A 17,750-nucleotide genomic window follows, 5' to 3' on the forward strand; every position below is an offset into this window, starting at 1 on the left:
TTTATAGTGAGAATGCCTTCATTGAAAATGAATAAAGATCTCCAGGCTGGGCGCGGTGGCTCAAGCCTGTAATCCCAGCACTTTGGGAGGCCGAGACGGGCGGATCATGAGGTCAGGAGATGGAGACCATCCTGGCTAACACGGTGAAACCCCGTCTCTACCAAAAAATACAAAAATCTAGCCGGGCGAGGTGGCGGGCGCCTGTAGTCCCAGCTACTCGGGAGGCTGAGGCAGGAGAATGGCGTGAACCCGGGAGGCGGAGCTTGCAGTGAGCTGAGATCCGGCCACTGCACTCCAGCCTGGGCGACAGAGCGAGACTCCGTCTCAAAAAAAAAAAAAAAAAAAAAAAAAAAAAAAAAAAACTCCAATAAATAATCTAACTGTATAACTTACAGGACTAGAAAAAGAGTAAGCTTTTTTTTTTTAAAAGGTAGTGAAAAAGCTGGGTACGGTGGTATATGCCTATAGTCCCAGCTACTGAGAAGGCTGAAGCAGGAAGATCACTTGAGCCCAAGAGTTCCAGGCTGTAGTGCGCCATGACTGCATCTGTGAATAGCCACTGCACGTTAGCCTGGGCAACATAGCAAGACTTCATCTCCCTTTTTTTTTTAAAGGGTAGTACAGAGAGGTAAGTAATAAAGATTAGAGCAGAGATAAATGAAATAGAGAACAGAAAAACAATAGAGAATATTAGTGATACCAAAACTTAGTTTTTGGAAAAGATAAAATTGAAAAAGAGGGAACATTTTCTATTCATTTCATTCACGTGGCCAGCCTCACTTTGATATGAAAGTGCCAAAGATGGGCCAGGCGTGGTGGCTCACACCTGTAATCCCAGCACTTTGGGAGGCTGAGGTGGGTGGATCACGAGGTCAGGAGCCCCAGACCAGCCTGACTAACACGGTGAAACCCCATCTCTACTAAAAATACAAAAATTAGCAGGGTGTAGTGGCACGCCCCTGTAGTCCCAGCTATTCAGAAGGCTGCGGCAGGAGAATTGCTTGAACCTGGGAGGCTGGAGGTTGCAGTGAGCCAAGATCATGCCACTGCACTCCAGCCTGGGCGACAGAGCAATACTGTCTCGAAAAAGAAAAAGGAAAGCAGTGCCAAAGACACTGTAAGAAGCTACAGACCAATATCCTTTATGAATATTGAAACATAAATCATTAACAACATACTAGCAAACTGAATTCAGCAGGATTATGAAAAGGATTATAAATGGAGGATGTGTTCCTATAAGGCAAAGATGTTTCAACATGTAGCAATGTAGTAATGCACCATTTATGAAACCAGGAAAAAACACATTTATCATCTCAATTGGTGCAAAAAGATAATTTGACAAAATTGAATACTGTCTTGATTTTAAATAAAATACACTCAATAAACCAGGAATGTAAGGAAACTTCCCTAAGAGGATAAAGGCATATATGAAAACCCTACAGGTAACCTGGTCAATGGTGAAAAACTGAAAGCTTTACCCCTAATATCATGAAAAAGACAAGAATTCCCACTTTTACCACTTCTATTCAATACAGTATTGGGAGTTGCAAGGGAAATAAATGAAGAAAAACAAGCCAAAGACATCCAATTTGGAAAGGAAGTATAAAATTATTTGTATGTACAGATTACATGATCCTATATAGAGAAAACCCTCAAGACTCCACAAGGCAAAAACACTAGAGCACAAAAATGAATTCAGCAACGTCACAGAATTCAAAATCAACACACAAACATCAGTTGCATTTCTATGAATTAACAATGAACAATCTGAAAAAGAGCTAACAATAAAAATTAAAAAGGTATCAAAAAGAGTAAAATACTTACATTTCAGAGGCCAATAACCTGCACACTGAAACCAACAAAATGTTGCTGAAACAAATGTGAAAAGACATAAATAAATGGAAAGACATCACATGTTTATGAATTCCAAGACTTACTATTGTTAAGATGAGAATACTAACCAAATCTATCTACAGAGTCAAGGCAGTCCCTCTCAAAATCCAAACAGCCTTTTATACGGAAATACAAAGACCCATTCTAAAATTCATTTGAAATGTCTAGGGACATTTAATATCCAAACAACCTTGAAAAAGAACCAAAGTTGGAGGACTCATACTTCCTGATTACAAAAATTCCTAGAAAACTACAGTAATCAAGAGACCATGAGGCCAGGTGCAGTGATTCACGCCCGTAATCCCAACACTCTGGGAGGCCAGAGTGACAGGATTGCTCAAGGCAAGGAATTCAAGACCAGCCTGGGCAATATAGCAAGTCCCCATCTCCACATAATTTTTTTTTCTAATTAGCTAGACACAATGGCGCGTGCCTGTAATCCCAGCTACTCGGGATGCTGAGGCAGGGGAATCGCTTGAACCCGGGAGGCGGAGGTTGCGGTGAGCTAAGATCGCGCCACTGCACTCCAGCCTGGACAACTAGAGTGGAACTCCATCTCAAAAAAAAACAAAAGATGAAAAGTACCTGAAATAACCAAACAAATAGCCAAACACTTCTGGAAAAAAAAAAAAAAAACAGAAAATTTAGCAATCCCAATTAAGACAATGTCTTTGCCAAGTAGACGAATATATCCATGGAACACAATAAATGTTCCAGTTACATTTCTACACATATGTGGTCCAGTAGTTTTTTCATCTAAGTGAACAATTCAGTCAAAAATTCTCTTTTCAATAATGCTAAAAAACAGAATATGCATATGCAAAAACATAAGGACTGTAGATCTATGTCTTGCACTATATACAAACATTAACTCAAAATGGATCACAAAACTGAATGTATAATCTAAACTGTAAAATGTAAAGAAAATGTGGGTGACATTATTTGACCTTGGGTTACGTTACAATTGCATACATGACAAAGATGCAGAATCCATTAAAAATTGAGAAATTAAACTGCATTAAAATAAAAATCTGCTTTGTGAAGGATACTGCTAAGGATTTTTTTTTTTTTTTTCTTTGGAGACAGTCTCTGTCACCCAGGCTGGAGTACAGTGGCACGATCTCGGCTCACTGCAACCTCCACCTCCCAGGATCAAGTGATTCTCCCACCACAGCATCCCAAGTAGCTGGGACTATAAGCACACCATCACGCCTGGTTAATTTTTCTATTTTTAGTAGAGATGGGGTTTCACCATGTTGGCCAGGCTGGTCTCAAACTCCTGACCTCAAGTGATCTGCCTGCCGTGGCCTTACAAAGTACTGGTAAGGGAGGAGACCACCCCTCATATTGTCTTATGCCCAATTTCTGCCTCCAGAGAAAGAAAAAGTAAAAATTAAAAGGCAGAAATAAAATCCACAAGCAGACAGCCCAGCACCACACCCTAGGCCTGGTCAACATCAACCCCCGACATAATCGGTTATGTTATCTACAGATTACAGACATTGTATAGAAAAGCACTGTGAAAATCCCTGTCCTGTTTTGTTCCCATCTAATTACCGGTGCATGCAGCCCCCAGTCACGTACACTCAATCACAGCCCTCTCACACGCACCCCCTTAGAGTTGTGAGCCCTTAAAAGGAACAGGAATTGATCACCCAGAGAGCTTGGCTCTTGACAGGAGTCTCGCCGATGCCCCCGGCCGAATAAACCCCTTCCTACTTTAACTCAGTGTCTGAGGAGTTTTGTCTGTGGCTCATCCTGCTACACTGGGATTACAGGCATGAGACTGCTAAGGATTTTTTTTTTTTAATGAAGTTTTGCTCTTGTTGCCCAGGCTGGAGTGCAATGGTGCGATCTCGGCTCACTGCAACCTCCGCCTTCCAGCTTCAAGCGATTCTCCTACCTCAGCCTCCTGAGTAGCTGGGATTATAGGCATGTGCCACCATGCCCCGGCTAATTCTGTATTTTTAGTAGAGACGGGGTTTCTCCATGTTGGTCAGGATGGTCTCGAACTCCTGACCTCAGGTGATCCACCCACTTCGGCCTCCCAAAGTGCTGGGATGATGGCAGGAGAATGGCTTGAACCTGGGAGGCAGAGGTTGCAGTGAGCCAAGATCACACCACTACACTGCTGCCTGGTGACAGAGCGAGACTCTGTCTCAAATAAAAAAGAAATATGATACATTCTTACAAACACTGGTATGTGAATATTCATGTTTAATTCTTAATAGCCAAAAACTGAAATTAACCCAAATATCCATCAATAGCTAGAGAAATAAATTTTCCTTCCTCTGGAAAATGGAATAGTATTCATGTATCATAAAAAATTATTGGATGGCCAGGTGTGGTGACTCATGCCTGTAATCCCAGCACTTTGGGAGGCCAAGGCGGGTAGATCACAAGGTCAGGAGGTAGAGACCATCCTGGCTAACATGGTGAAACCCCATCTCTACTAAAAATACAAAAAAAAAAAAAAAAAAAAAAAAAATGAGCTGGGTGAGGTGGCGGGCGCCTGTAGTCCCAGCTACTTGGGAGGCTGAGGCAGGAGAATGGCGTGAACCCAGGAGGCGGAGCTCGCGGTGAGCTGAGATCGCGCCACTGCACTCTAGCCTGGGCGACAGAGGGAGACTCCGTCTCAAAAACAAAACAAAACAAAACAAAACAAAACAAAACACTATCAGATGAAGCTCAATTATGCTGAATGAAAGGAGCCTGACAGAACAGTACAAACTGCAAGATTCCATCGGGGTGGCTGAGAGAGAGGAAACAGTAGGGATGGGATCCTTATCTTGAAGAGACTGTTTCATGAATACATATTTTTATGTCATTTAGAAAAATCAGGGCCGGGCGCAGTGGCTCAAGCGTGTAATCCCAGCACTTTGGGAGGCCGAGACGGGTGGATCACGAGGTCAGGAGATCGAGACCATCCTGGCGAACACGGTGAAACCCCGTCTCTACTAAAAATACAAAAAACTAGCCGGGCGAGGTGGCAGGCGCCTGTAGTCCCAGCTACTGGGGAGGCTGAGGCAGGAGAATGGCGTGAACCCGGGAGGCGGAGCTTGTAGTGAGCTGAGATCAGGCCACTGCACTCCAGCCTGGGCGACAGAGTGAGACTCCGTCTCAAAAAAAAAAAAAAAAAAAGAAAAATCTCAGTACAATATGCCTATTTCTTCCTGTGAGTCGTGGGAATTGAAATAATTAGGGATAGTGAACAATGCCTGGGGTGGAAAGAAACTGGAGCCCCAATAAGGGAAGCGGAGGGAGGAGTGCCCATTGGTGCTCTCGACTGTGAGGTGGGTCTCTGGGAAGTTAACAGCTGAGGGAGAACTGTGTGGGGCTCCCTCCTGCTCTGGGTAGGACTTACTCCAGCCCATCCCCCGATCCTCTTGTGCCCACTGATAGCCTTGCTGCAGGAGGGGCACCAGAATTTCTTAGCCTGCTCTTCCCAGGTGGTTCAGCTGTACCCGGGAGAGAGGTACCAGGAGCTGGAGTGGATAATGGGACCAGTAACCAAATGATTAGTGGGCACAGGCTGGGATGAAAAGGAGAGAAGGGATAAGATAGTACTTGGGTGGGCCAGGCACGGTGGCTCACGCCTGTAATCCCAGCACTTTGAGAGGCTGAGGCAGGTGGATCACGAGGTCAGGAGATCGAGACCATCCTGGCTAACATGGTGAAACCCTGTCTCTACTAAAAATACAAAAAAATTAGCCAGGCGTGGTGGCAGGCGCCTGTGGTCCCAGCTACTTGGGAGGCTGAGGCAGGAGAATGGCGTGAACCCGGGAGGCAGAGCTTGTAGTGAGCCAATATGGAGCCACTGCACTCCAGCCTGGGCAACTGAGCAAGACTCCGTCTAAAAAAAAAAAAAAAAAAAAAAAAGTACTTGGGTGGTGATCACCTTCCTGCCACCCAATTTAGCTCAGCGATGCCTGGGGTAGGGAAGTCATCAGTTGCTTTGACATGATGCTAGAGACGGACATTTCTACAGAGGTAGAGTGGGAGGTAAGGAAGCCAGACCCCTTGGTCTAACAGATCCCACACCAACTCTCCTGAGCCAGTGTTATTGATTCAGCTGGAGCCTCACCAGGCTGGGTCTCAGGTCCCTGCTACCAGCCCAGAAAATATCTGCATTTAGGACATGATATCCTCCAGACCCCTGGCCTGACAATCCATGATACAGCCCACACTCCCATTCTCTAGTTTGGGATCAGACCTTCCTCATAGGCACCATCCCCCCCAAAGAGCCCATACTTCCACGTCCTCTGTCTCCCGCCGGTGATCAAGGCAGGCATGAAGGGCAGCCCTCACTACTACCTTCATACACAAGATGGCACATGCAGCTGACTGTACTGACCAACTGCTCCCAGGTGAGCAGCAGCTGGAATGATAGCTTCATAGACATCACAGCGAGCGGCCTCATCCAAATCAGATCCTCCTCCCTAACTTTTACCTGTTTGCTACTCAGGTCACCCCACCTGGCCTTAAGTGAGTTTCCATTCAGATCCTTCCATCCCTAGGCACTGACCCTTGTTTTCACTTAGGTGGCTCCAGATGGCCTGGGTTCCTTCCCCACAGCAATACTGCATTCACATTCTGATTCCCTTACTGGACGTCAGGCCCTCCTTCTCTCCTAGTTGCCTACCAGGTGCACCTCCCAGGATGTGAAGTGTAGACTAAGAGCCTCGGACCAACTCTTCTCAGCTGGTATCCCTCCCACACCGGTGATTTCTTTTTCCAGATCATTATCTCTTTCTTGCCCCTGCCTGCCCAGAATAATTGTTTAATCTAGATCACCAGGTTGGGTCCTTGTTTTTTCTCCCCAGTCCTGATCCGTTTCATCACCTGACTCCTATTTCTTACTGGTTCCTTTGTCAGAACTTTACCCACCGGCACCTGAGGTCTTTAAACTCATCTCCCGGTCTCCCCAAGCCACTTCCAAAACCCCATCCACTGACCTCCACCACAACTTCAGGTCCCTCCATAGTGATGTCCTTTCCCAGGCTCTCATCTCCTACAGGATGGATCTTCCTCCAAGTTTACCAGTGGAGGGTTATCTAGGTATGTTTTACTCAATTCTGGACTGCCAAGGCCCGGGCAATGGGGCGCGAGGGTGCTGGACCAGCTGCAACATCTTACTCAAGGCCCACCCTTTTTTGAAGCCTTAGCCCCCTCCAGTCCCTTTTTTGTGTATCTTGGGGCTGAGTTAGGAGGCGACAACCTCCGTGCCGCTCTCACGGACACATGACCTTGGGAGCTGCAAGTAAGGAAGGCAGAAAAAAGCAATCAGGCACATAGAGTCCTAATTAGGGGAGAAAAAAAATCAGGCTGGCGACAGCAGCAGAAAGCAAAGAGATAAAGTAAATAAGCTACAAATCTGCCTTCCTTCATGGTCCAGGACATATAAACAAAAAGAGGAAGATAAGCTATAGGCCTGCTTTCTTTACGGCCCAGGACACAGGGCCCTCCTGCTCATACAACATACGTAACTCACAAACTTCCTGCTTATCAAAAGCCTCAATTTATCAAACACCACAGCCGCCAGAAAAATGCAAATTAGCTCCCTGCTGCCTTGGAGTTATCCATCAGCCCAAGTTCCAGTCTATAAAATCCTCAGCAAGTGTTTTCCTGCATTCAGCTTCTCTTCTGCTGGCCTGCCTGTTGCCTCCTTGCAACAAATTTTCACACTTCATCTAATAAACCTGCCTTCCTTTACCTACAACTGTCTTGGTAAATTCTTTTACCCCCGTCGCACCACTGGCCCAGATAGTCATAGCTCACCCGCGACAAGGGAACAGACAGGGAGGCAAAAGAGGAGGAGCGGGTAACCTGCCTTTGCTTCCACCTCGGCAGAACTTGTTCTGTAGCTTCTTAAAACACAACCCACACATTGCTTCTCTGCTCGAAATCCGGTAAAAGTCCTCAATATGGCCCACCAGGCTCCATGGGATCAGTTCCCTGCCTGCCTGCCTAACCAGGTCTATTATTATCTCAGCACTCTTAACTGCGGTCCGCGGACCAGCAGCATGGACTACACATGGACTACTACATGGACTACACTGAGTCAGAAATGCAGAGCATCAGGCCTTCCCCAATGGCCTGCTGGATCAGAATCTTTTAAAAAGATCTGTAGTTTCTTGTTAAAGTTTGAAAAAGAACGACTTACTAGCCTCCACTTTATCGAGTATTTCATATTCCTCACCTGTGTGATACTGATCAGAGTACGATGTGGAGACCCGCTGGGTTCAAGGGGCTGGGGCTGAAACTGGGAGAAGACACAAGTGAAACATCCCCGAGATGATGCAGCCCAAGGCGAGGCCGCTTTGGCAGCACTTGTATGGCCTGATGGCCTGGCCCACAGCTCCTGGCGTGCGGGAACCACCAGAGAACTGGAGTGGCTGTGGGCGCCGCGATGAATGCGCTGCAGTCCTAACACAGGCACACTGCGACCAAGCCGCCCAACCCAGATTCGACGAAACATGCTCACAGGCTAGCAGGCCTGCTTCCGGCATGGAGGGGCGAAACGTGACGGAGGAAAGGGTTTCCGCTTCCGCCAAGAGTCGGTTGTGACTCTCACAGGAAAGAGACGGGCCTGCCTGCAGTTCGGGAGCATATCCGGTACCTGGCACACTGGCCAGTAGGAAAGTCACAGCAAATACAAAATGCCCCTTATATACCCAATAATTTTAAAACCATATGAAAGTGAATCTACCTGTCTATTAAAAATACACTTCAATCAACTCCAAGATCCAAGAGACTACAAAATGAAAAAATATTTTAATTAAACACTTTAGGCGAGAAACTATTCAAGTTATGAATCTTTGTGTAAAAAAAATTAACAATTATCTCACCTCAATGTTTTTTATCTGAAAGTAAAAAGTAGCCCACATCCTCCTTAAGCATTAGGCACTGATAATAAAAGGCTGGGCCAGTTGGCAAGTACCTGTGGTCCCAGCTACCCGACAGGGAGGCTAAGGCGGGAGAGATCTTTTGAGTCCACGAGTTTTAGAACAGCTTTAGTGATCTAGCTAAACCATGACTAAAAAAATTAAAAATAGCCTGGGTGCGGTGGCTCACGCCTGTAATCCCAACACTTTGGGAGGCCGAGGTGGGCAGATCACCTGAGGTCATGAGTTCAAGACCAGCCTGGTCAACATGGTGAAACCTTGTCTTTACTAAAAGTACAAAAATTATCTGGGTGTGGTGGCAGGCGCCTGTAGTCCCAGCTACTGGGAGGCTGAGGCAGGAGGATGGCGTGAACCCAGGAGGCGGAGCTTGCAGTGAGCTGAGATGGCACCACTACACTCCAGCCTGGGCGACAGAGCAAGACTCCATCTCAAAAATAAAACAAAATTAAATTAAATTAAATTAAAAAATAAGCCAGGAGCAATGGCCTATAATCCCAGCACTTTGGGAGGCTGAGGTTGGAGGATTGCTTGAGCTCAGGAGTTTGAGGCAGCCCGGACTGGACAACGTAGTGAGACCCTGTCTCTACAAAAAAAATTTTTTTTTAATTAAAAAATGAGTCATGTGTGGTGGCCCATGTGTGTAGTCCCTGCTATTTGGGAGGCTGAGGCAAGAGGCTTTCTGGAGTCTACTAAGTTGAGGCTGCAATGAGCTGAGATCACACCACTGCACTCCAGCGTGGGCAACAGAGTGAAACCCTCTGTCAGAAAAAAAAAAAAAAGTATAAATTTTATAACATTTCTTCGATGTTGTGAATTTTTCTGGAACATTATACAAGAGTTAATTTGGATCAGATTCCTGAATTACTTACATTGAAACCATTTCTCTACAGTGAGGGTTGGGATGAGGAGCCTTCAATCCATCAAAGTTGTATATAAACCTATAGAGGTGACATGCCAGTCATTTCATCAGGAAATACTCATACCTTTACACAGATACGGCATATGGTGTTAGTCCTATTCTCAGAAATTAATATACATTTTCAAGAAATGTGATTTTAATTCAATCGTATGTTTGCTCCATAAAGAGCAAATTGCCTCCTTCCCCAGTTTAAAAAGTTTTCCAGTTGTTTTCTGTTTCCTTTCCCAAACAACAGTTTCATCTTCAATCACACTATTTCCTTCTTCCATCCTATTCCTATTGCTCATGGTTTTTTGACATTAACTTATATAGATTAGTGTAATGATAAGTGTTTGGGTGAAACAGACATATTTGCTTTAGGTGCTATTCCTCTACTCTGAAACATATATAATAGAACATTTCTATATCCACCAAAGTTCACATTCAGATCAGAAGTCAAAACAAAGACTTTCCCAGGTTTAAGCATACATACTAAGAGAACTTATTTCCAGCACGCAAGTCCTACAAGAAAGACCAAAGAAAGTTATTCAGTCTGACATCAAATGATGGCAAAAAGAAGAAAACAAAGATGACTATTAAAGAATATTGTAAGTATAAAAGGCAGACTAAATGTGTATTTCTTCACCTGTGAAATCATCGGTTGATAGGTTGTTGGACTTACAACATATAAAAATGTAGTATGTGTGTATTTCTTTTGCAAATAACACCATACAGGAAGTGGACAAACCCAGTGACTACCAATGGCAAAGTAATAATCCTAATAATGTATTGTTATGTGTGGAATCCCAAGAGTTGTTACACATGTAATAAAATACCTCAAGAATGCAAAACGATGAAAGCTGTAGTTGATATTTTTGTACATCACTGAAAATTAGACATATATCACAAGAAAAGCGATGCTGATGGTCATGAGTTATCATTTACTTGATAAACAACAGAGTAATCACTACAAAAGGTAAGAACGATGATAATGAAAAATAATTCTACATGTAAAGACATTGGATGAAAGCAGAATTTACTGACCTTCTGAAGTAAAAATTGATTCTGCATAAATTCCATATTATTAGGGGGGTAAGATTTCCTTCATTCATCCTACTTTGAAGTTCCCATGTTACAGCACATATTTCTCCTTTGACATCAGCTCTACTATTGAAATCAGGAAATTCTGGCCGGGCGCGGTGGCTCAAGCCTGTAATCCCAGCACTTTGGGAGGCCAAGATAGGCGGATCACGAGGTCAGGAGATCGAGACCATCCTGGCTAACACGGTGAAACCCCGTCTCTACTAAAAAAAAAAATACAAGAAACTAGCCGGGCGAGGTGGCGGGCGCCTGTAGTCCCAGCTACATGGGAGGCTGAGACAGGAGAATGGCGTAAACCCGGGAGGCGGAGCTTGCAGTGAGCTGAGATTGCACCACTGCACTCCAGCCTGGGCAACAGAGCGAGACTCCGTCTCAGAAAAAAAAAAAAAAAAAGAAATCAGGAAATTCTTTCCTGTGCATGTAGTGACCCCTTCTGTCCATTTCTTGAACCTCCAGCCCAGGCAGAATTATAGAGCAATCATTCCACATTTTCTAGTATGTTTCCTCAATTTTTTATAGTTAGGAAAATCTGTATCGCATTATTATTATTCTCCATTTATCTTGCTCAACTCTCACAGTCTGGAAGATTTGTTTGTGAACAAAACGTTGCAATCCTTAGCTTATGTTTATGAGTGTTCTGCAGGGAAAGTTAAAATCATAACTTCTAGGCTGGGCGCGGTGGCTCACGCCTGTAATCCCAGCACTTTGGGAGGCTGAGACAAGCAGATCGTGAGGTCAGGAGATCGACACCATCCTGGCCAACACGGTGAAACCCGGTCTCTACTAAAAATACAAAAATTAGCTGGGCATGGTGGCACATGCCTGTAGTCCCAGCTACTTGGTAGGCTGAGGCAGGAGAATTGCTTGAACACGGAAGGCAGAGGTTGCAGTGAGCTGAGATCATGCCGCTGTACTCCAGCCTGGCAACAGAGTGAAACTCTGTCTCAAACAAACAAACAAAAAATATCCCTTCTAAACAGATAACCAAAGGGTGTTAGCATACATCATGGGTGTGAAGTGAGGGAGGACCATGAGACAGGATAGGTAGCCAAGGAAGTAACCATGGCCTGGAGACTTGGCAATCCTACGGTCAACACAATAAGCCTCAGCATTTGCACCGTAGTCAAGCTCATTCAAGCAAAGCTCTCTCCAGCAGGGAATTTCCCCTGTAGGGAGCATGTGTATTTCGATTTTACCTGTCTTCAGATTGACCCTTTGCTCATTATAATAGTAAGAACCACACCCCTGGGTGGCGATTTAAGATGCTAATGAGATGAGATGTATGAACAAGAATGTGCAGCTACTGTGCATAGGCACCCAAAAGACCACCCAGAGTGTGCTTACTAGTAACACCTCTTCCCAGCCCCTTATGAATAGTCATGTAAGATTCCCATAAAAGGAGTCTCCCGGCCAGGCGTGGTGGCTCACACCTATAATCCTAGCACTTTGGGAGGCTGAGGTGAGTGGATCACAAGGTCAGGAGTTCAAGACCAGCCTAGCCAACATGGTGAAACCTCGTCTCTACTAATAATAAAAAAAAATTAGACGGGCATGGTGGCGTACAACTGTAGTCCCAGCTACTTGGGAGGCTGAGGAAAAAGAACCACTTGAACCCGGGAGGCAGAGCTTGCAGTGAGTCAAGATCTCACCACTGCATTCCAACCTGGACGACAGAGCGAGACTCCATCTCAAAAAAAAAAGGGGGGGCCGGGCGCCATGGCTCACGCCTATAATCCCAGCACTTTGGGAGGCCGAGATGGGTGGATCACGAGGTCAGGAGATCGAGACCATCCTGGCTAACATGGTGAAACCTCGTCTCTACTAAAAATGCAAAAAGGAATTAGCCAGGCGTGGTGGCAGGTGCCTGTAGTCCCAGCTACTCAGGAGGCTGAGGCAGGAGAATGGCGTGAACCCAGGAGGCGAAGCTTGCAGTGAGCCGAGATCGTGCCACTGCACTCCAGCCTGGGCAAGAGGCAAGACTCCGTCCAAGCAAAAAAAAAAAAAAAAAAAAAAAAAGGAAAGAAAAGAAAGAAAGCAGTGCCACAGAGTATCCTGAAACACACAGTGCCCTGAGGATGATGGAGGAGGCACAAACCCTGTTTCACAGTTACCTCCAGGGCTGGATGGTGCCATTTTAAGAGTGTTGAATGGCATTCCTCCAAGTCAAGCTGGCTTGAGTGCACATACTGTGGAAAAGCCACAAGCATTCACTGTTACACCTCACAAACCTAACCACTTTCCTTAATACTAGCCAGCCTCTGAAGGGCTGTGTCTGGAATGTTCTGGAATCTGTTGCCTCTCAGGGCATATCCCCCTTCCCCCTACCCCGTCCTCCACAGCAGACTTGAAAACACTCAAAAGAGCCAAAGTCTAAGTATTAAACTTAAAAAAAACGTCTCCTTAGTGCCACTGTTTGCTGTCTCATCCTTATGGGCAGCCTGCCCCGAATCCTCTCTCTCTCTCTCTCTCTCTCAGGGCATACTGTCTGTTCTGCATTTAACTTTCAAAATACTCTTTTTTGTTTGCAATAAATTGCCATATACTGCATCTCCTTTGCTGCATGTCTCATTTGAATCCTTTTAAACTAAAAAAGCAACAACCAAGGTCTCACAGCAGCCATCAACAACCAGATCAGGAGGGAAAGGGTGAGGCAGTAAGTGAGCTACACCTGAGAATCAAATCTAAAGGTGACATCAGAGTCAAAGCAAGCGTGTGGAAACAAGTCCTCCATGGACAAGAAAAATGGAAAAACAGTGTTAAGGAGGGATTGAACCAAGGACTGCTTGGTATGTTGGTGGTCCACTGGGGTCTTTGTATTACTCTGCTTCCTACTCTTTTAATGCTGGGTCTGTCCCACAGACCCTGGCCAACAGATGAAATGAGTACTCAGACACAGGAATGCAGTGTAAGAACAGCTAGGTCACTACCTAGCTCCAGTGGCCAGAGAGCAGCTGTTTCAATACTTTATATACTATTGCTGTTGAGCTGATAACTGTTGTCCCATTATGAAACCCTAGCTTGAAAATCCCCTTGAACTTGGAAACCCTCAGCAGGCACCAATTACTTACTGCACAGTCACTTACTTCACTTTCATTTTTGAGGGATCCGTGGCAATCTGTTGCAGCATTCCTCACACGGGGCACCACCTGCCGGGTCTGTCCTGAAAACCCCGGCCGACGGATGAAATGAGTACTCAGACACAGGTATGCACTGTAACAGCAACTAGGTGACTGCCTGGCTCTAGTGGCCAGAAAGCAGCCCCAAGACGCTGGGGCTGCTTGCTTTTATTCAGTCCAGGCACAATGCCGAAAACCTGCAGCCAACACAACCTGTACGTAATTAACACTTATTGTTCCCCTATCAGGGAACATCAGGCACAGGGACATCAAAGGTCAGTTCCTGGTCAACACAAGTAAATGAGCCTGTTTAAGATAAATTCCCCCACACTCTCTTGTACTTACTCCATGCCCTCTGCCTCAGGGTTATAGAAGAGCTGTCTTCAGCTATTCTCCCCCAGGGCTCTGCAGAACCTTCCAACCTCTCAGAAGGTTTGCATCCTTTCCCTACAGTTTTTCCCCACCACTCTGACCAATCCCACACATTTTAATGGTACTAAAATACAGGAAAAATACAATTTATCATCTGAACAATTTTGTTATTGAGACAGAGTCTCACTCTGTCTCCCAGGCTGGAATGCAGTGGCACAATCTCAGCTCACTGCAACCTCGGCCTCCCAGGTTCAAGTGATTCTCCTGCCTCAGCCTCCTGAGTAGCTGGGATTACAGGCATGCACCACCATGCCCAGCTCATTTTTGTATTTTTAGTAGAAACGGGGTTTTGCCATTTTGGCCAGGCTGGTCTCCAACTCCTGACCTCAGGTGATCCACCCTCCTCGGCCTCCCGAAGTGCTGGGATTACAAGCGTGAGCCACTGCACCTGGCCCATCTTAATTTTCAAGTGTAGAATTACTGGCTTTCAGTACAGTCATATTGGTGTGCAGCCATCACCACCATCCATCTCCAGAACCCTTTTCATCTTGCAATACTGAAACTTTATGCCATTAAATCATGAGTCTCCATTACCCACTTCCCCGGATTCCACACAATCACCATTATACTTTATGAATTTGACTCCTCTGAGTACCTCATATAAGCAAAAACATTCTGGGTCTGGAGTTTACGGAGCCCATGTCGGAGAAAGGTTGTAAGAAATCAAGTGACTCGACCTTATAAAGTATGTCTTTATATGAATGGACTATTTCACTTAGCATAATGTGCTCAAAGTCCATCAATGTTGTAGCATCTCTCAGGCTGCCCTTCCTTTTGAAGGCAGAGTAATATTCTATCCTATGCATATACTACCTTTTGCTTAATCATCCATCTGTCAATATACAAGAGAGTTGCTTCCACCGATAGCATACAAGGGTCCTCATTATTCCACATCATTGCCAGCATGTTATTTTGTTCTTGGACAGAAGCAAACTAATGAGGGTGAGGGGATATACATGTCATTTTGCTCTTGATTTGCATTTCCCTAAACCATGAGTGATGCTGAACATCTTCTTCGTGTAATTATTGTCTATTTGTATATCCTCATTAGAGAAATGTCTATTCAGCTCCTTGACCTATCTTTTAATGGGGTTGTGCTTTAGCCACCAGGGGCTCCTAAAACAAAATGCCATAAGCTGGGCATATTAAACACCTAACATTTGCTCCTCAGTATATAGGAGATTGTGAACTCCAAGATCAAAGTGATAGTAGATTCAGTGCGTGGTAAGGGCAAGCTTCCTTGTTCAAACAAGGCTTTCATCTCATTGTGTCCTCACATAATAGACAGCAAATGCAAGCTCTCTAAGGAACCTTATAGCCCCATTCCTGAGGACTCCACCCTCATGATCCCAACGAATCCTAATTACCTCCCAGGCATCCTAATCTCCTCATTCCATACATTAGGGGTAAGGTTTCAAAATACGAATTTCAGGGCCGGGCACGGTGGCGCATTCCTGTAATCCCAGCACGTTGGGAGGCCAAGGTGCGTGGATCACCTGAGGTCAGAAGTTTGAGATCAGCCTGATCAACAAGGTGAAACCCTATCTCTACAAAATACAAAAAATTACCCAGGGTGTGGTGGTGCATGCCTGCAATCTCAGCTACTTGGGAGGCTGAGGCAGGAGAATTGCTTGAACCCAGGAGGTGGAGGTTGCATTGAGCCAATATTGTGCCATTGCACTCCAGCCTAGGCAACAAGAGCAAAACGCTGTCTCAAAAATAAAATATGAATTTCAGGGGACAAATAAAGCAATAATTTTCTACCTGCCCCCTAAATTTATGACCTCACATGCAAAATACATTCATACCATCCCAACAGCACCAAAAGTCTTGACTTGTTTCAGCATACTCTGAAGCTTAATATCAAAGTCACTTCCAGGTCACCAGAGATAACATGGCCAAAACCATTGCAAGATGTGTTTGATGATTCAAAGAGAAAGAAAAAACAGCTTTTCCTATAACAATGTTTCCAACTAAAGCATCTGCGATTATGAAGACTGAAACTTCAGCGAGGTGCAGTGGCTTACACCTATAATCCCAGCACTTCGGGAGGCCAAGGCAGGCAGATCATCTCAGGTCAGGAGTTCAAGACCAGCCTGGCCAACATGGTGAAACCCTGTCTCTGCTACAAATACAAAAATTAGCAGGGGATGGTGGTGCGCGCCTGTAATCCCAGCTACTCAGGAGGCTGAGCCAGGAGAATCGCTTGAACCCAGGAGGCAGAGGTTGCAGTGAGCTGAGATCGCGCCACTGCACTCCAGCCTGAGCAACAGAGACTCTACCTCAAAAAAAAAAAAAAAAAAAAAAGACTGAAACTTCAATGCTTAAATATTTTCAGCCCTCAAACACCACAGATCCAACATTTGTGTTATTGACCTTCCACCAAAGAGGCAACATCTGCAATCAGATGTTAGTTCTTCCGGCAGATGATCTTCCTGATGTCCTGACAGAAAATTCAAGTCAAAATGATATCCTCTGACTTATCTACACTGCCACATACCTCAGCACCTGAAAACACTGCAGCTTTAGGAACCACAGAGCAATCATCATATGAGGGTTATCAAGAGAGAAGAACCAGGGATTTGGAGAATGTTAACACGTGTTTTCAGGCCACTAAATGAAACCAATCCATAACTTTTTTTTTTTTTTTTAGACAGAGTCTCGCTCTGTCGCCCAGGCTGGAGTGCAGTGGCCGGATCTCAGCTCACTACAAGCTCCGCCTCCCGGGCTTACACCATTCTCCTGCCTCAGCCTTCCGAGTAGCTGGGACTACAGGCGCCCGTCACCTCGCCCAGCTAGTTTTTTGTATTTTTTAGTAGAGACGGGGTTTCACTGTGTTAGCCCGGATGGTCTCGATCTCCTGACCTCGTGATCCGCCTGTCTCGGCCTCCCAAAGTGCTGGGATTACAGGCTTGAGCCACCGTGCCCGGCCAAATCTATAACTTTTTTAAAAAAAAAGAAAATGTTTCGTTGTAGCTGACATATACTATGGAGGTGGGCCTGTGACGGTTATCTGTATTAAACATCTACAGATGTTTTTTCTTGTCAGCATTCCCTAAATAACACAATGAAATAATTATTTTCATACCATTTACAATGCATTAGACATTATAGTTAACCTAGAGATGATTTAAAGTGTACAAGAGAATGTGCTTAGGTTCTAGGAAAATACAGCATTTTATATAAAGCACTTGAGCATCTTCAGATTTAGATATTCTGAAGGGGGGGTGGTGCCTGCAACTAATCCCCTGAGAATACCAGGACCTGCTAGTATTGCAGAGAAACAGAAACTATACAAGGCTTTACCACATTCTTTACATTCATAGTTTCTCTCCAGAGTAAATTCTTTCATGCATCTAAAATAAACAAGGAGCATGGAAAACAAGAATCATTTTCCATGTTCCT

Source organism: Rhinopithecus roxellana, chromosome 8, assembly GCF_007565055.1.
Source record: "Rhinopithecus roxellana isolate Shanxi Qingling chromosome 8, ASM756505v1, whole genome shotgun sequence".
In the NCBI taxonomy this organism is placed as follows: Eukaryota; Metazoa; Chordata; class Mammalia; order Primates; family Cercopithecidae; genus Rhinopithecus; species Rhinopithecus roxellana.